At 36.9% G+C, this 20,334-nt stretch overlaps 1 protein-coding gene across 2 annotated transcripts in view; it reads left to right on the top strand.

Moving 5' to 3' along the window:
* Positions 1-20,334, top strand: part of RASSF8 (Ras association domain family member 8) — a 117,724-nt gene that overhangs the window by 27,936 nt on the left and 69,454 nt on the right. For both annotated transcript variants that reach the window (XM_005653134.3, XM_005653133.3), the window contains exon 2: positions 6,310-6,405. The gene's annotated coding sequence lies outside the window, so the exon portion shown is untranslated. The remainder of the gene's footprint in view (positions 1-6,309; positions 6,406-20,334) is intronic.

Genomic DNA, 20,334 nt, shown 5'->3' with positions numbered 1-20,334 from the left:
TCTGCCACTTCTGATGGCTCTAGTCATTTTCCTTCTCTATCCTCCTTCCCCTCTTGTGTCCCTTGTATATTTCTACCATTTTTCCCATACCTCTAGGTCCTGAATGGACTCTTGACTTCTAGAGCCATGGCTAGGCAGTGAGCAGGTATGAACTGGAGTGTGGTATGCACTGACCAGACTCCACGATATGTCGTATGATCTGTGCAGTCCTGCTTCTTAGCTTTCTTTTGATTAGCCTGGAGCCAAACTGGACATTATTAACACAGCATTACAGTCAATATCATATGCTCTCAGCAAGGGGAGGGAATACACCAAAAGTGGACCAAACACTGTGGGAACTATAATTCCAGAAACAATCTAAGGACATCTCTTCCTTAAAACACTAAGGCAGGAAATGATAAGGTTTCATAAACAGGTAAAGTGTAATCTGCATAAGTGCCTGACATAAGTGGTGTTTAAATGTAAAGACACTCTTCTTCAGCTTATGTAGCTTTATTGCTTATGCTTTTCTTTGAACTGAAATGAAGACATTTATTCAAGATTAACCTACTTTATGGAACAGTGCAATTTAGGAGATTCTGTAATTGTTTGAAGTGTACTTGAACCTGCCAACATACTATAGTAATTTAAAATTTCAGTAGTAGAATATTCCTTCCTCTCTATTTTTTTTTCCTTTTTTAAAAATACACTAAACATTTTCCACAAACTCTTGTTTTAAACAGAGTGAAAAGTCATTTGTCACTTGAAATTAATTAGTATTAATTTAAAAAGCAATCTCTTCCTCACATTTGAACTCACTCTTCTTTATAGTGGGATCTTTTTAAAATCAGTTCTCTATGGAGTTCCTGAGTGGCTCAGTGGATTAAGGACCAGGCATTGTCGCTACTGTGGTGTCGGTTCTATTCCTGGCCCAGGAACTTCTGCCTGCCAGTGGGGCAACCAAAAAAAAAAAAAAAAAAAAAAAAGTGAAATGAAATGGATTGTCAGACCTTTAAAAGCAATCTTGGGATTTTTTTTTTTTTTTTTTTTTGGTTGTCTCGTAGCAGTATTGAGCAGATGGTTAATTGGTAGCAACAAAGATGGATAATCAAATCTGGTAAGCTAAGAAGAGGTTAACTAGAGCAATCTGTATATTTAGAAAAATTTCCAGGGTGATCAGGAGTGGTAGCTGAAATCAGTATTTTAGGTTTCATTTGTGTTAATACAAAAATACGAGGCCACAGTTTTGTTAATTAAAAATTGTTTTCTTGCACTTACAAAACATTTTTCCCCACCCCCCCCCAGCCACCAACCAGTCTTTTTTCTTTGGGAGGAAAGGAAAAGAGAAATTCGTTAGCCAGCTGCCTGCGTTGCCACCTCAGGAAATAACATGTCAAATTCCTGCTTTATCTAGACCCTCCTCCTGGCCTTCCCTTCATCCTCACTTATTGGGTGTGCCAGATTTGGTGCTAGGTGCTGAGACTACCAAGAAGAAATGAGACAGAATTGCGTGGTGCAGTAGGGGAGTGAGACTAACAACGCAAAACTGTGTGGAAACCCCAGAGTATCCTTTTATTATGTTTAGAGATATTGTATGTGCTGAAGGACTAGTTACAACTAATCATGTTTTTCTTTTTTTTCACCTTTGTAGTTTACTTCATTTACATTGAAAACCAGTTTGAATTTTTCAGTCTTAGAAAGCTGCTGTTTTAGAGGAGTATAGCTAATCCACTTAAATTCTTCTGCAAACACACTGTGACTTCACAGAGCCTTGTACTTTCTGAGCAGCAGTAAAGTCAGCTTTATGATGTCTCTTTGCAGAAAAAGCCTTCTTCCTTTTCTCCAGGTCTTTTTCCTTCTTAGCATTTCTGTCAGTTTCATGTTTTCTCTTAAAACTTCTGTCCTAATCACTGGACCACACCAAGGGTCCTACTATTCCTTTCTCAGTGCTTGCGTGATATAATTCTTAATGGGTTCCAGTATCAGATTTTGATGAGTGCTCTGTAGGGAAACACAGCTTCTATTAGTATGGTTATGTTTGTGCTTTAATCTATATGCATTTAACATTGTTTTGGGATTTTGGTTTTTGGCCAACTCAAATTGGAATAAAAGATCTTTGATAAAGATACCTAGATAAGGAGTTCCCGCTGTGGTGCAGTAGGTTGAGAATCCAACTGTATCTAGCGGCTCAGATCACTGCCAAGGTGCAGGTTCCATCCCAGCCCATCACAGTGGGTTAAATAAAGGACAGGGTGTTGCAGCTGCAGCTCAGATTCAGTCCCTGGCCTGAGAACTTCCATATGCTGTGGGTGTGGCCATCAAAAAAAAAGAAGGTAACTAGATGACTGATCTTCTGAAAACAACTCTCTGACCTGTGGGATATTGAAGTATTAGCCTGGGGATAATTTCTAATAAAGTTTATAAAATGTATTTTTTTTTCCAAACTGGTCTAAAGGAAAATGATTGCTCAACTATTTAAAAAATAACTGATCATCTCCTAAGCTTGTCTTACCTTCTCCTTTGTTATTATTCTTCTGAGTTCCTTCCTGCATGGCATTAATAACAAATCAGAAGGCTAACAAGGATAGATTTCAATTCCTATGGCTTATGGATCAGTTATTAGTCCAGAAAGGGAAGGTGCAGTAGAGTATGAGCACTTACTAGGAGCACCATGGGTTATTCAAACTAACCTAGAGTGGGAGTCTGATAGGAAAAAGCAGGATCTTTGTAATCAAGTGCACTTGAGTTCAAATAGGGTTCTGCCATTTACTAGCCGTGTGAACCTGGAAAGTTATCAGATCTTTCTGAAATCTGCCGAATGTAGACTTCAGGATTTACTCTCACAGGGTTGTGAGTAGTGTCTGGATTTGGCAGACTGTGGTCTGGCACTTATTTACTGAGTGCCTACTGTTTCTTCTTTAGAAGGCAGGGACTGGGTTCACATCAAGTCATCTAATTTCTCTGAACCTCAACTTTGTCATCTGGGAAGTTCTAACATATTAATATGAAAAAGCTGAGAAAATTTACAACCATATACAAGTATAATGACTTACTTCATAAAGCTTCCCTAAATATCCAGCAGCATATGAACCCTACTGTAGATGTTTTTCAAGTCTCTTTTGTGCTTCTAAAACATTTATTTGGTTTTATTATTACTAAATATGAGTTATATCTCACAAATATTGCACAGTTGCAAAGAAATCCATGTATAACTCCTACTCTATTTTAAATACAGTTAGGACTTAGTAAATATTTATTAAATATGAATAATTTTTTTTTTTTGTCTTTTTAGGGCTACACCCATGGCATATGGAGGTTCCCAGGCTAGGGATCTAATTGGAGCTGTAGCTGCAGGCCCACACCAGAGCCACAGCAACTTGGGATCTGAGACGCATCTGTGACCTACATCGTAGCTCACGGGCGACGCCGGACCCTTAACCCACTGAGCAAGGCAAGGGTTCAAACCTGCAACCTCATGGTTCCTAGTCAAATTCATTTCTGCTGCACCACGACGGGAACTCCATATTAAATATGAATAATTATTTTTTGTCATTAATGTTACCCTCTGCTTTGCAAAGTAATGTAGCTGATAGATCATAATAGATTTATTTCCACAGAAAATCTACCTTATTGTTTCTAGAGTCATTTTATTGTTTTAACATGTCTTATGGGATGTATAAAACTTAAGATAATTCTCTTAATAATATTGCATGTTGCTCTTAGCAGAGCTGAGTTATATTTAGAGAGGTAGGATATCTGTGAGTATTGATATCCCAGAAGAAAGAAAAAACTGACTGTTCCTACCTTATTTATTATAAAACCAGAAATTTAGAAGAATTTCCAATTTTTGTAACATTTGTGGTTTTAATTTATTTGGTGAATACAAAGGAATATGAAAGTACACTATCATTTTATTTATAGTTGAATGTTTATAGTTGAATCTTTAGATGGTTTTCTCTTTTCAGTAACAAGAAAGGTCCTTTGTAAACTTTTTGGCATCTTGCAGAGTAAAGGGTAGCTGACTTCTAAAACTTCTAGACTTTTTCTTATATTGCCTATGAGACTTGAACTGCCAACACAATAAGCTCCTTTCTGATTTCTATGGTAATGAAAATGCCACTGTTGTCTATTGATTATCCATCCTGGTGGGCCTAGTTTGAAGGAAGAGAATATATCCCACAGTCAATCAGCAGTCACTGAGAGAGCCATCTACAAGCCAGTGAAGGGCCTGCATTCTTTAAAAATGCAGGAAAAAGAAAAAAAAGACAAAAAGGCAACACTTCTTAGAAACTGGAATTTGCTCTTGAGCTGTTGTTAATCATTCTCTTTTGCTTGTGTTCAGTGTATAGCAGTTGCAGTAACCTGATAATGTGTTCATCTACATCAGCAATTTCTGTTTGCATTCTTATAAACTAAATAAAGGCTTTGTGGGTGACAGTAGATACATCAGTTATCTATCGTTGCATAACTCATAACTAGTTGCCCTGAATTTAGGGACTTAAACAGTAAACATTTTTATCTCACCTGGTTTCTTTGGGTTAGGAATCCAGGTATGTCCTAGGTGGGCAGCTCTAGCTCAGGGTCTTTCATAAGGTTGCAGTCCAGGTTCCCTCTTGTGTTCTAAGCAGACTACAGGAGAGCTTGACTGGAACTGGAAGATCCACTCCCAGCAGAGCTGACCCTTCCTTGCTTTTTGGATGACATCCTGCTCTGTGGAAGGGCTGGCTCTTTGACCAAAGGCACATCAACTTCAAATGTGTGTCTGTTGTCTGACTTCTTTAGCAGGTTGGTCGGTCTAGTTGAAGCTACAAGACTCTAACACATCTGATAGAAGAGGATGAAGCAGGAATTCTGTGGTATCTAGTTGGCTTAAAGCCTAATCATTTACATTAGAAGAAAATTTTAATGTGATTGCTACTCTTTTTACTTTTAAAACTTGGAAGCATGCACTAATGCACCTTTGCACTGCAGCTATAAAATCATGTAAAAAGTGGGAGTTCTCTGATGGCCTAGCGGGTTGAGGCTCCTGCGTTCTCACCGCTGTGGCTCTGATTGCTGCTGTGCGGTGTAGGTTCAATCCCTGGCCCAGGAATTCCCACATACTGCCTGTGTGGCAAAAAAAGAAAAAAAAAAAAAAACACAAAAAAACACAAGAGAGAACCTGAAATAAACGTTGCAACTCTCATTTAAAAAAAAAAAAAATCATGTAAAAAGTAATCTGGGAAATGAATGAAATTTTTATAACAAGCTATTAATGCATATGAAGTATTTGTTTAGTAACCTGATTTGGAAACAATGTCTCCACCCAGGAATCTAGAAGCTGAGCAGGGAGAACCCAGGTCTGAGAAGGGAAACTTTGGACTAACTTCCCCTTCCTCCATTGTGGTTGAAATGTATATATCTTTACTGATAGCTTGGATCAGATTTGGGGCCCACTGTTATTTTTTTTTCCTTACACTGTTTCTAATTTGATATTTCATATTATTTCATAGTTAAGAATTTAAGGATTGTAACTTTGGGGGGTGGTGGTTTCTATTTACAGTAAAAGTAGTTCAGTGTCTTGGTATATTTAAAAAATGGCTAATGGAAGATAGTTTTGTTACTAAAGTAAACCTTTCTATAAATAAATGCAGAAATGTCTGTTAAGGACATAGTCTGAATGTGGCAGACGTAAGAATTGCGTCAGTTCCCATCTTCTAGCCAAGATTTCTTTTTTCAGCTTTCTTTCTAACTAATATCATGGCAGAGTCTCACATTCTCACAGTATTAGGCAATAGAATGGTCAAAAGAAATGGTGCCAGGTTACCCCCTTTCTTAGGTTAGCCAGTGGTTGTCCCTTGTACTCGCCAAGGAAGAATGCAGCATGTTTTTGTTTTTATTTTTTAAGACTGAGAACAGGAGTTCTCTCCTTCAACTTCATTTTTAGGTCCTGACTTTAGGAAAATTTCCAAATGTCTAACTGCTAAACTGCTTTCAAGAAATTACTGTGGTGTTGCAGGGAACTTTGGTCAGGAGAAGAAGGCACAAAGTCTTTCCTAGAATGCCATGGGCCCATTAAATAACCTTTTAAAGAAACATCTAAAGTTTCTTTTGCAAAGGCACAAAAATACTAATTGAAACCAAGCCAAACAAATCTACCTCACAAATACTTCAGTTCATATGACCAGAGGGAAGGGTCCAAGAAGGAGGAAAAATTCTTTTTGGAAAACCCATTTGAAGCTAAAAGCTTGTGCGTTTTGCTCTTTGATGATTAGAAGTTAAAATGGGGTGATTTAGCATTTTTAAGATAAAAATTATCCAGTCCTGTAAGAATACTGTGTACCTTTTCAGGTTCCTGTGTGGCTCATCCTAGAATACCTGTCTGGTGCTCTGCCCTTCCTCAAGACTACCTCACACTTCTCCCACTGGGGACTCCAGCGTGGTAAGGTGAGTCTGAAATTTGTACTCCTTCCGTACATCACTTACAGGGACTTTAAAAAAAAAAAACTTTTCAAAGTTTTGGGAGACTTTTCAGAGATTGTGTTCACTGGTAGATCATCATTTGTAAACGTTTTATTAAGATAAGTACAAAGTATAATTTGCAGTAGTTTCTTTTGCCAGTGAATTATAATTTTGGGATTCAAATTTGGAGTCTGAAACAATTTTTGCTTCTTTTTGCCTTTCTTTCTTTCTTTTTCTTTTTTTCTTTTTTTTTTTAGGGCTGCACCCACAGCATCAGGAAGTTCCCAGGCTAGGGATCTAATAGGAGCTGCAGCTGCCGGTCTACACCACAGCCGCAGCAATTCGGGATCCAGGCCACATCTGCAACCTATACCACAGCTCACGGGAACACCAGATCCTTAACCCACTGAACAGGGCCAGGGATTGAACCCGTGTCCTCATGGATACTAGTTGGGTTTGGACTGCTGAGCCATTATGGGATCTCCCTGAAACAAATTTTTTTAAACTGGTGTATCACCACTCTTGGGCTTCCTGAGTACTATTCTGCTAATGCTTTAAATCTGCAGCCTCTTCTACAACAGAAGAGTATTTCTAGCAGTGAAAGGTTAAAAGGTCTTGATAAGTCTGAAATATATCCTGTAGTTTAAGCTTCTTTCTCTTTAATGGTGTCATCAATTGACTTTATTTAATAAAAGGGGGCACAAAATTCCTTGAGGTGGGAACATACAACTGAATTATCTTCCACTTGCATTTTGTATGCTTGATGTGTGTCGTCTCTTGTCTCTTAAATATTAAAGCAACTTATTAGTCTCAGGAGGGAAAATAATGTGACCTTGTTTATTATAAGTGAATCACTTATGAATAAACTGTTCACATTTTACAGGTGAATAAACTCTTTAAAGTACCCAGCATGCTGTCACATAAATTCCATAGTCACTCATTTGCAAATGTCGTGTGCTTGCATTTCTGCCTAGATGATGAATTTTGAAGGTCTCATGTAAATTAATTTCCCCTTAGAGCCTTCTAGTAATTGCTTGACTCTGTGAAAGGAGTGGATTCCTAAACCACAAGTTCATATCCTCCCTGCTTTAGTGCTTCTGTGGACCCTGCTACATTGCTCAGGCATTTTAGCGAAAACCATGGCTGGAAGGCTCCAAGTGTTGAGAGTAAAAGATAGTCTGATTCTAATAAGGCAGTTTTGTTTATCCATGTGAGAACTGAAAAACTGTAATTGAGCCCTATTATTTTGTAATACAGACTAAAGAAGAAAAGCATAAGGAAAAAATGTACTGTGTAGCTCCATTGACCAAAGTTCTCTCCATGATTGCATAGTCTCTTCTTAAATTTTAGTTTTAGCTTCCATTATTGATGAAGCTGTCCTGTAAATCTTTCTTTTATGCATTAAATTTTTTTCTGTATAGGAGGATTTATGTGTAAGTTGTACCAAGAAGGAACCGTAGTTCATGTTTAATGTTTAGGGATTGTGTACATTTGGATTTGAACACTCAAATTATTTTATTTCTCTTGAAACACTACTGGTTATGTACTAATACAGGTAGGAGAGAGAGTAATGAGTTGCTTGGAGTTTGCTGCTGAAGTTTTCATTTTTTGTTGTCTCTTCTCACATGCTCACTAACAGTCTTTGATTCTTGACTTCAAGTGCAAAGAAGCTCCTTTAGCATATTGTTCTGTTTTCCTTTTTTGGAAGTTTTGTTTGATAAAACTTTTTTTGCCTATGCTGGATGCTGAAGCCAAGTTTACTCATAGGAAGAGGGTACGTGAATTCCCTAAGCCTCTCCAAATGAAGGGTCGACTTTTTGTCATGTTAACGTCGATGAGCAACAAAAACAGCTTTGAAATTCTCAGTATTGCTGCACTGTAAAACTACCTTAATTTTAAAAAGAGAGCTACTTTAAAATTTGAATGTCTTACAATCAGAATATCTCCGCTAAATTACATTTTCTCCATAGTGATGCAGTTTCTCTCAAGCCAATTATTCTTTTGGAGAACAAGGATAGAGAATAATTCACACTATTATTTATCACAAGACATCTTTGTTAGGTTTATAAAATTGAAGCTGTGTGAGAGCAGACTATAAAGCCCATGTTTTGTGTAAAAGACAGATTAGGTAAAACAAGTTGAGATTTTACAGATTGCTTACGTGCTTCTCTTTCTGTTCTAAGTAGGACTGCAATATTCTCCTTCCCCTCCTTTTCTGGTACTTTGCTGTAAAAACCATTAGTGAGGGGATAATAATGATAAACAAGGCTTAGCTCTGTAATCTTTCAAAACTGCCTTGCAAGTAATTTCCCATAGTTTCTGTAATGAAGCATATGGTGGTAATACACACTTTGCCTCTGGTAATAGGGAGTAGTTTCAGGAGACTTTCAACATTTTATATTTTAAACATTGTGTGTGTGTTTTTAGGTTAGATTTTCTGTCCCATGTAAATTTAATGGGATTTATTTTTATATGATTGTTCTTGGTTTTAAGGGTTCAGATAGGGACGTTTCTGAATAAAACCTGTAAAGAGATGTTCATTGTTGTAATTCATGCACACAGATTTTAGAAGGCTTGAAATGGTCTTGTGGAGAAAACGTGGTAGAAGAAGGGGGGACATTTTCTGTAATTTAAGTTGTCATAGTAACCTGCATCAAGACACATACTTGGAATCCAGGCCTGAAGAATTTCAGTGACAATAAACATTCCAGTTGCATTCATCATCTTTCTTTTTTTCCACTGAGAAGGGAGTCATCTATTGTGACCTAATTATTTCATTTCTGTTTTTAGAAAGTGGGTAGCAGTTTGCATTTTTTAGCGCTTTGAAACTTCCCTGGTAGAGTAAAAATGAAAAATTTTGCTGTTTATATTGGAAGTTGACATTTTTCTGATAATGTATCTCAAACTGTTTCAGATGGCAAGACAGTGGTATAATGGTTCCTTAGTGAAACATGAAAGAAACAAGATTTGATGAGGATTTGAAGAGATCGCCACAAACATTTATTAACATGCAGGTCTTAATATTAACAATATTAGAATCTGGTTTTCATGAAGCTCTTATCTGGGAATGTTATGACTTCCCTAATATCAAATTGTTAATATTTTATGGCATCTTATACTATAGTCTTGAGCGTAAATGTATTTTAATAAAAAGGATGACATATTTTTTTAGCAGAATTAGCAGAGTAAATTTACTTTGAGAAATTTGTATCCAGACATTATCATCAGATCCGCTGTCTTTCACAAAGAACAGTACAGTGTTGTTTCTAAAGAGAAAATTTTTTTAGGGTTTGCTTCTCTCTTGCCTTCTACAAGATACTGATTGCTAACCAAGATTAATTGGCATTAAAAATGTTCTCTTTAATCAAGAAACATTAAGAGAAATAAGGAGGCAAGGATGTGTGTGTCCATTCATTTTAGGAAACTTGGAAAATAAATTGGAAGAGCTTGTGCTAGTCTAATTTTACAAATATATACAAATTAATAGTTATGTGATGTAACTGTAGTTTTCTGTAGTTAAAAAGTGAAAATACTTTTGTAGATACTTTTCCACATATGTATGAGAGTCTTAATGGATGACTTTTTAAAAACAAATCAAAATTTGAATTCTAAAAAGTATAAAAGTAGGTTTAGAAAATTTGATAATATATTTACTAGGAAAATGTGAAGGAAAGTAAGATCACCCATTATCTCACTGTTTAGAGATTTTTATTCTATTTTATGGGAAGTATCTATAATTTTATAAACAAAATTGGGATTAAGCTGTTAATAGCCAAAATACTAATAATGGTGAAACACAAGGATGTTATATCCTATTAGAATTAGTAACATTCCAGCTGTCATCACTGTTATCTAAAATAGTTTTGAAATACCTGGTTAATGTATTGAGAAAAGAAAAAGGGAAGAAAGGAGAATTAAATTATTTGTAGATAATAAAAAAAATCACCAAGACAATCAACTAAAACTAATAGAATGTAGTAAAATTCCATTATAAATGAAAATATCATGATCTGTATAGTAATAATAATCAGTTCCAAAATATGACAAAAATGAGCCCATTCATAGCAGCAACAAAAAGTATGCTAAGGATTGAATTTTGTGAGAAATGCGAATGGCATGTAGGAAGGAAACTATTAAACTTTTCTTTCAGGGTGCAGACACTCAGTATGGAAGACAATTCATTAATTATTTTCAATCACTTTATATTGACTCTTGAGTTTAATATCAGGATTTCAGTGGGAATTTTTCACAGGTCAGTGATTTTGAATTTCATTTTTTTAGAATAAGAGCCAAGAAACATTTCTATAAAGAAGAATGGAGTACTAATAATGATAGACAGTAATTAAAAAATAGTATGATGCTGATAAAATAGACAAATACTTGAAATAGAAAACTCAGAATGTTTTTTTTTATAAAAGTGACATTACGAATAATAAATATAAAAATGTAGTAATAAATATACTGGAAGGGAATGTTCATGAATATCTAATTTGGCATTTAGGGGAAGATAAACTAAAATACAGAAGCAAAGATTTTAAAACAGGAATGATTCATATATGTAATTAAAAAATAATTCATATGTGTAATTTAAAAAATGATTAAAACTTGCATATGTCAAATCACAAAAAGTATTTTCTCTATATATACATAATGTATGTTATATATAGCATTAATACCTACATATAAAGAATTACTTCAAGTCAGTACGAAATTAAATTTATCCCTACTTGAAAAATTAGTTTGTAGTTCCTGGTGGAGAGTTTAAAAGCGAATACAAACATAGACCTAAAGACTTGTTCAATCTTAATATCATATTTGGTATTAGCATATTATTAAAGATTGAAAAACATGTACGTGGTACATATATGAGTGAGCAGTACATAGAGATGTAACATGTGTAATTCCTATGTAATTCCTTATGTTGGCAGGAGGAGAAGTAAGAAAGATCAAAATGCTCATATAATGCATCTAGAAGGTAGACTACTCTATAGCCATTAATGGAATCTGTCTGTCCACCTACCTACATATCTGTAGGTAGTTTTTTTTGAACTGGAAAAATGATAGTAATTTAAAAAGTGACAGTATGGGAGTTCTGGTTGTGGCTCAGCCATCAACGAACCCGACCAATATCCATGAGGATGTAGATTGATACCTGGCCTCAGTCAGTGGGTTAAGGATCTGGCATTGCTGTGGCTGTGGTGTAGGCCAGCAGCTATAGCTCTGATTTGACCCCTAACCTGGGAACCTCCATATACCATAGATAAGGCCCTTAAAAGACCCCCAAAAAAGAAGAGTGACAATATAAGTACATAATATAAATTATAACTTGTATTTTTAACTGTATTTATACAGAAAATAAACAGGGGGTAATATACAAAATTGTTGATGATTATCTCCAAGTGGTAGAAATATAGGAAAATAATAATTTTATTACATTATTATTACAGATTCTCTAAAACAAATATATTTACATTCAGAAATTTGAAAATGGATTGTTTTTTAAAAAAATCTAAGGTTGACCAAATGTCTAAGATTTTACCATACACCTTCTTAGGAAAAAAAAAGATCATAAAGCTACACTTATTGAGATGGACTATATACACAGACTTAAATAATGAAGGCATCATCAAAGTCTCTGGGCAGGACTGAACAGACTGCATTCCCAGGCTGCCGTTCTCAGATTGTGGTACATACCTGTGTATCTGGCATCGTGCTGCTCAGAAGTGTGGGGCCCAGCGTCCTTGGGAATGATAAAGAGCATTGGGTCCTCAAGTTTAAATCTTAGCCCTTTCCCTGTACCATTGTATCAAGTGTCACAACAGTTCATATGTTGATGCCAGTGACATTGAATCAAGTTTGATAAAGTCTTTATGGATTAAATGAGATTAAATAAAGTCTTTATAGATTAAATGATAGAATTAAGACATTTGTTTTAATTCCATAGACATCTTGATTTATTATTTACCCTTGCTTCACTTCCCCATTGACTCCACTATTTTGTTTACAATGATTATTCTTGGGCAAGAAATTTAAGGAATTTTTAGCAAATATACCTGTGTTCTCGTCTTCGTAAACACGATTATTGTAACCAGTCCTCCGCTTTGTCCCCAGTCCCCTCTCTCATAGTGTAAGAGATACTGTGCCTCTCAAGTCGTAAATATTACTTTATTTAATATACTTGTGCAGTGTTTCCTGAATATGGCTTTTAACAGTGGCCTAGTTTTCTCCAGTAATGCTTATGGATTTGCAGCCCCTTTGTGACTAAGGATTAACTTCAGTCTCTTTGGTGCCTAGAACCCTGAGAAGTTCCCATGGCACAGCCTGGGACCTGGTTCACGGCTGGGTGCAGACCCCTGACGAGGGAGCATGGCTGGCTGGTTCCCAGCAGCAAGGAGAATGCAAGTCTACTCTTTAACGTCTCACAGTTAATGACAGATGGACCACTTTTAAGTTTAAATAAAATTTGACCTTATATTATCAAAGTGGTTTTCAGGTTTGTTTAATTTCCTCCTTAGGATTGATAATGAAAATTACTTTTTGGGAGGTCCTGTCTTGGCTCAGTGGTAACAAACCAGACTAGTATCCATGAGGATGCAGGTTAGATCCCTGGCCTCACTCAGTAGGTTAAGGATCTGGCGTTGCTGTGAGCTGAGGTGTAGGTCGAAAATGAGGCTTGGATCTTGCATTGCTGTGTGTAGTGTAGGCTGGCAGCTGCAGCTCCGATATGACCCCTAGCCCCCTGGGAACTTCCATATGCTGCAGGTGTGGCCCTAAAAAAAAATAAAAATAAATTTAAAAAAAGAAAGAAAATTGCTTTTCTGATAAGGCATGTCTGATCTATTTTCTGAAATTCTAGAAAAGAGATTTTTAGCAAGGTAACTTATTGTGTATTTAAAACAATTGCTTGTTTAAAAAAAGTAATACAGTAAGTTTAAAATGCATAATAAAAATGAAAAATAAGATTACCTCCTTTTTCATTGTATTTCCTTTATCCAAAGGTAACCATCGTTAATAGCTTCTTGGGGATCTTTGCGTAAAATCTGTACAAAGAACATATATTTATGTCATTTTAAACTTACATAATAGCTGTGTGTCTGTGTGTGTGGTTGTGTGTGTATTACACAGGATTCTTTACAGGTTGACTCCTTTAATTATCAGAGTGATCTTAAAGGCAGGCAGGTGTGATTATCAGATTACACATTGATTTGGTCAGAGGTCAGTGAATATTTACTGCGGGTTTGCATTCTCCTATTTGAAGAGCTTGTAAAAATGAGGTTAGTATGTAATTATGTGACACTGTGATCACATCTCCTCCTGATTGCACCACAGTGACTGTCATCTTAGTAGTCATTCTCTATGACCTGATTTCTATTCCTTATAAATTGAGACAGTGGCTGCATCTACCTGAATGCAGTAGGGAGAATATAAAAAATGAAAATAGGGCCAAAATACAAAATCATTTTTTGTTTTTAAGATCTATTAAGATCTACAACAATGTCATAACCCTCTAGAAAGGAAATTAGAAAATTTTGTAAAGGTAGTTTGTTTTATCTAAAGTGGATCTCATGAAAGTTATAAAAGTAGAATAGGATGGATTTCAATGTCTGTTTTTAGGGAATATATAGTTTCGCCAAGTCAAAAAGTTTCCCATCAGATGAAAAAACATAGTTTTTATTGCCAAGTAATACCATGTTATATCAGCAGTTAAACTTGTCCACTCCCTTTGCTCCCTCCCTTTCGTTCTTTCTCTCTCCCACATTTCAGCTGGGGGGTACTTGCTCCTTAGAAATTTAGATAAACTTGTCCTGAACCTACAGTTTCAAAACTTTCAAAAGCCTTCCGATGATCTTGTTCAGACAGGAGTCCTCCTGTGTAATCCTTTCTCAAGGAAGCATCCCCTCATCTGTTTGACTTGTCTCCATTTATGGTCTTCTCTTTTGCCCGGTGTCAAACCTGACTCTCTTAGTGGTTTCTATTTCAAACATACACCACTGCCCCCCCATTCTCCCCCTCACCCCACTTAGTAGACCCACCAGAGACGTTAGAAGTTAGAAGGAAAAGACTCACATTGCATGAAGGGCACCCTTAATGGTCTTCCTGGCCCCTCACTTCATCCCCAACCCTTCCTTCCAGGATGTCCTAAGGACCTGTGTATTGAGTTTCAGAAGTTGCCATGTATCAATCTGGATTACCAGTCAGTTTAACCCATTATTGTGTGACTTTGAATTCTCTAGAATCCAGTTTTCTCACTTGAATATTGAGTAAGAGTAAATTATATGTGTAAAGGACTTCACATGTAAAGAATTCAATAAATATGGAGTTCCCGCAGTGGTGCAATGGGATTAGCGGCTTTGCTAGAGCGCCAGGATGCAGGTTGGATTTCCAGCTGGTGCAGTGGGCTAAAGATCCAGTTTTGCTACAGCTGCAGCATATTTCTGGAATTCCATATACTGTGGAGTGCCCAAAAGAGAGAAAAAAAATGCTGAATGAAGAAATAAAATTTTAAAAATTCAGTGAATGATATTTTTGAATGTGAATGATTAAAATAGTGCTATTTCTCCCAAATGCTTTAGTCTTGTTTCAGACACAGGCTAGATAGATTTCTTTGTGAGTAGACTTTCCCTCTTTTATACTTTAGGAATCTATATAATTCTTGAGATCAGACACTTTGGAGAGTAAAACATGGTACTGTTGATAATTATGCTGGGATACCAGTGTAAACCACTGCTGTTCCAGGCAAATCAGGAAGAATGGTCACGTTACATATTCACATACCTTTGATGTGTGGTGCATGCTCAGAGAACTCCGGCCATTGTCCATTGAGTGATACAGGGAACATGGGACTAGTGAGGTCACATTCATCTTCCTGAGCTTATCAGAAATCATTAAATCATTAAATTGAGATTAGTAATAACTGTCTCACAGGGTGACTGTAAAGATTAAATGAAATTGTGGTCTCAGAAAGCATGGAGTGTATATCTGGAAATTGGACACCTATTAAATCCCCTCCCCACCTCTTCAAATTACCTTAGTGGCACGGTTGGTTAAGTTTTGTGTATAGATATTTCTGCTGTGTTACATGCTCACTTCTCACATTTCCATTCTGTATCCTTTGACTGGACCTTATAAGTGGTAATCCTAACTAATGCACATATGGTTCCTCAGTTTACAGTGGAAGTTTAGTCTGTATTGTTTCAATTAAGCAATTTTTGATTTTGAAAGGTATGAATTGTACTGTTCAGTAGCCACACCCAATTTCTCTGTTGTATGCTTTTTTCTCTTTCGTGCTTTCCTATTTTTTGGGTGAATCATAGTGTGAGTAGGGGAAATTTGGGGTAGGGGAAAATATGTGCTAGGTATGCATGTTTATATGCGTTTACTAGATTTCGTGTGGTACGTTGGCTGTGGAGATATATTTCCTCCCAGGGTGGGGGATCTGCTAGCTGAACCTTGAAAATTGTTAGAATAATTGGTAATATACATACTCAGATTTGATTTTCTTATAATGCATAAGACAAAACTGGAGGAAGTAATAGTCTTCAAAGATTGGGTCTTTTGTAAAAAGATCAGAGCCTGTCACCATTATCTTCTTTAGCTGTTCTTTTCAGTAGCAATTCTGTTCAGGCAAGGTATTGCTCAGTGGTTTGGCCTTCAGAGAGCCCCCTTGGGGATAGACAGGTAGTGAATGATTATGGACACGTTATAAACTATGCAGTAGTGGAATGAAGGAGATGTTATGGGAGCACATGGGGAAGTATTTTAATTGTGGAGGCTAAGGAAGGCTGCTAGTGGATATCATTTGAGCCAAGTACTTAAAAGTGAGTAGGTCTTTAGGGAGGCAGGAGAAGGCCTTCCAGAATAGTCTGGGAAATAGTATATGCAAAGCCTCGAAAGGCACATAAGGAGCTTGATGTGTTTGGGGATAAACAAGTACATCTTGGTGTGAATATGAATATGGATGGGAAGGCGCTGACTGATTTTACAAAACAGGATTTGTATTCTAGTCTGATAGGAGCAGGCTTTTCTTTTAGGGGCTTAGGGCTTTATGGTAATTGAAAGGATCAAAATTATTTATAAGTAGACAAAGTTCTAGTTGGAAGTAGAAGTATTGATGGTGTGGATTAACCTAAACTTCAGATATCCATCTGTGTAAGGAGGAAAATTACTCGCACTTTTTGTTCTTGATAATTTCTTTATAATCTCAAGAAAGTAAATATTTAACACATTCTTATTCTTCAAAAGGATATTGCTACTTCAAAATTTTCTCACTTTAAAAAATAAGTATAAATAGGAGTTCCCTGGTCTCTCAGCAGATTAAGGATCTGACATTGTCACTGCTGTGGCTTGGGTTGCTGAGTTGTTGCCATGGCGTGGGTTTGATCCTTGGCTTGAGAACTTCTGCATGCTGTGGGTATGGCAAAAAAAAAAAAAAAAAAAAAAAGAGAGAGAGAGAGAGAGAGAGAGGTATAAATACATAACATTAAAAGCTATACTGTTTCTAGCCAGTTGATTTAATGTTCCATTCTGTGAGCTGCTTCAGCTGCTAGACAATTCTGCTGTGCAAATTCTTTGCAAATTTTGCCTTGTCAGAGTGGGAATTGTGTGAGGGATGAAATGACTCAAGATTGCGGTTTTTGTTTGTTTGTTTTTTTTGGGGGGGGATGTGACAAATAATGCTTTCAGAAAAATAGGCTGATACTAACTGTCATTTCTATTCCATTTCCCTCCCAAGAATCATTTGACTATGTACTCTCAATCCTTTCATTATGTAAAGAAGTAGAAATATAAATAGTGATTTATATAGTAATATTTATATTTTCATGTGAAAAGCAAAATAATGTCATGGGGTGACTTTACCTTAGCTCTGGCCAGCTTCATTTTGTACTTTCCCTGTGCTGCACCATGGCATATATGAAATCCTAATTTTATTTTTTACTGTGGAAAGTACCTTGAAGGATTTGTAGTTGAAGAACCCAAAACCCATTTGGGGATTGATTTCCTTCCTCTAGACTTCTCTAGGGCAAAAATGCCCATGCTCTGTGGTCCCATTGCTGCCTAGTCAGTAGATAAAGATCTGACAAATAGGCAGATACATCTCTTTGTTTGCAGAGCCTGAATTACAACTCAGATCTTTTGATTCCTGATCAAACCAGTGTTCTTTTCTGTACACTGGTACTTCCTCATTCTGGAAAATGGAATTACATCGTAGCAAATACACAAGGTTTCAAATTTTGTGTAATGTGGAGTTGCCAGCTCTTATAACCCCACCCCCATTTTACAAGAAAGCCAAGCTCACCAATGTGGGGACTATCTGGGCTGAGAACCAGTGGATACACTAGGATATTTTTTAATACATTTTAATCCCTTGCTCAAGATAGACGACACTTTGACGACACTTTGTGCTTTTCACTGTTTTAAACTTCTTTTGATCGAACTACAGAATCAAAAGATTGTAGACTTTATTTTTAGCGAAGTGTTTCTAAGCTGGAGGAGTTCTGCCATCAGGAGTGTTTGGGACATTTGTGAGGGCATTCAGTCACTGGTTGCCACAGTGACTGAATGCCCTCACAAATGCCACTGACAGTTAATGAATGGGAGGCAGAGATTCCAGGCATCCTGTAGTGTACAGGATAGTCCCACACAACTTAAAAATGGCCCACTCTAAAATCCCAGTGAAAAACCACAACTGGATATAACTCTTTATATGTACACACAAGTATTTTTGCATTATCTTGAAATATAATTACTTTTCCAGGAATAAAACTATTATGTAAATTAAAAGAAAACTTATTTAATTCAGAACTTGAAACCAGAGTTGGTCCCTGACTTAAACAACTGTGTTAAGACAGCAGCCCCTTGTAGTATTTGAGTTTGCTATTGATGTACCTGTTAGCATTCTTCACTTCGTGATATAGGTGCAAGCATTCAGTTACAGTTGGGACCATGTGAATTGGTTCCAGGACCTGCCACAGATACCAAAATCTGAGGTTACTGAAGTCCCATAGTCAGCTCTCTGTATCCGCAGGTTCAACCAACTGTAGATCATGCAGTATGGCAGTATTTATGGAAAAAAAATATGCATATAGGTGGACCTATGCAGTTCAAACCCATGTTGTTCAAGGGTCAACTGTACTTCATTATATCTTATCAATTACATGTTTAAGTTCATGTCTCTTTGTTATATTTTTCTTTTATTTCTCTTCATTTTGGTTTCTGTGTTCAAAATAGTCGATTTGGAGGTGGAAGAAGTTGCTTGTAGAAGCAGTGAGATTCTTTAGGAAGCTGTTGGAGCAATTCAGGTGAGACTAAGTAGGGTGGATAGAGGTAGAGCCAATAGGATTTCCTGATCAATTAGAAGGTGGGTTTGAGGGAGAGGAGTCAAGAATAACTGTAGGCATTTTGGCCTGAGTAGTAAAAAGGAGGCATTCTAGTTGGTTTGAACTTAGATGAAAGAATATGGGTGCAACAGATTAGGGAGGTAAAAATGAATAGTTCCTTTTGAGGCATATTGAGTTTGAACTGTCTGTTGGACGTCAAAGGGCCAGTGTTGAAATGACATCTGAATATGAGGCTGAAGTCAGATAGAGGTCTGAGCTAGAATTGTCAGGCATAAGGGTATTTCAAGTTACGATAAGGTAGATGAGATCACCAAGGGTTTGAATATGGATAGAAAAGAGTAGAGGACCAATTGTTCAGATTTGGGACACTCAGACATTAGGAAACATAGAGAAGAGGAGACTGAGAAGGAACTCCAGTGAAGAGGGAGGAAAACCAGGAGAGTGCAGTGTCCTGGCAGCCAAAGGAAGAAAGTGTATTAGGATTTCTACTGGTTGCAGACTGCCTAGATCCAGGTCTTGACTTTTCCCCTAACAAGGTGTGTGATCTTGGGCAAATTTCACAACTTCTCTGTGTCATGTTTCCTCTTCTAAAAAGTAGGGACAATAATAGTACCAACCTTTTAAGATTATTATGAGAATTAATTAAATTGGTACATTCAGAGGCACTTAGAACAATTCCTGGCATATGGTAAGTTACGAATTTAACAAAAGCTGTCAGGCATTTAATATTGTTAAAGCATCTCCAATTCTTCCTCAAATAGCATTATAACTGGCAATGAATACTTGAGTATTGGCTATGTGAACCATAGTTATTTAGCCTTTTTTCAGCATCTGTAAACAGCTTCCTGTATTTCTGAAAATGGAGGAATAGAAGTCATCTCACCACCTGGCCTCGTGTCTATATATCACCCTTGACACCTGAACAATGCTGTACTCATCTATTATTTTGTTATTTTTATTTTTACTAATGAAGTGAGTGAGTTGGATTTTTTTAAATGTGTGTGGGAGTTCCCGTCATGGCTCAGTGGAAACGAATCTGACTAGTATCCATGAGGATGCAGGTTTGATCCCTGGTCTCGCTCAGTGGGTTAAGGATCTGGCATTGCCATGAGCTGTGGTGTACATCGCTGACGCAGCTCAGATCTGGCATTGCTGTGGCTGTGGCATAGGCTGGTGGCTGTAGCTCCAGTTTGACTCCTAGCCTGGTATCCTCCATGTGCAATGGGTACAGCCCTAAAAAAAAGAAAAAAATGTTTGGGGACTGTGATTAGTATCCACATTTACTTTTTCCTGGGCATTCTGTATCTATGATATTTCATTTCATGTGAGTTTGTCTATTTTATGCTCTGTTCCTCCACCCAAATTAATAGAATCAAAATAAACTGTATCTCCAGAGTAAAATAAGGTGAGAGTTCCATGTAGTCAGTAGCATGCTATCCACAGTCTGTGTTGGTGTAGGCTGGTCCTCAGGAAGTTGGCATTTCTGCCCAGTAAAGAGGGCAGAGTTCTCCCTGTGCGGTCTGTTCATGGACTGCCCTCCTAGCTCCTCTCTTGTTCCCAGGAATCCAGGTCTATT

The sequence above is a fragment of the Sus scrofa genome, chromosome 5 (assembly GCF_000003025.6).
Source record: "Sus scrofa isolate TJ Tabasco breed Duroc chromosome 5, Sscrofa11.1, whole genome shotgun sequence".
Classification (NCBI taxonomy): Eukaryota; Metazoa; Chordata; class Mammalia; order Artiodactyla; family Suidae; genus Sus; species Sus scrofa.
The sequence above is the reverse complement of the archived record's forward strand: the minus strand, read 5'-3'. Positions and strand labels throughout refer to the sequence as shown.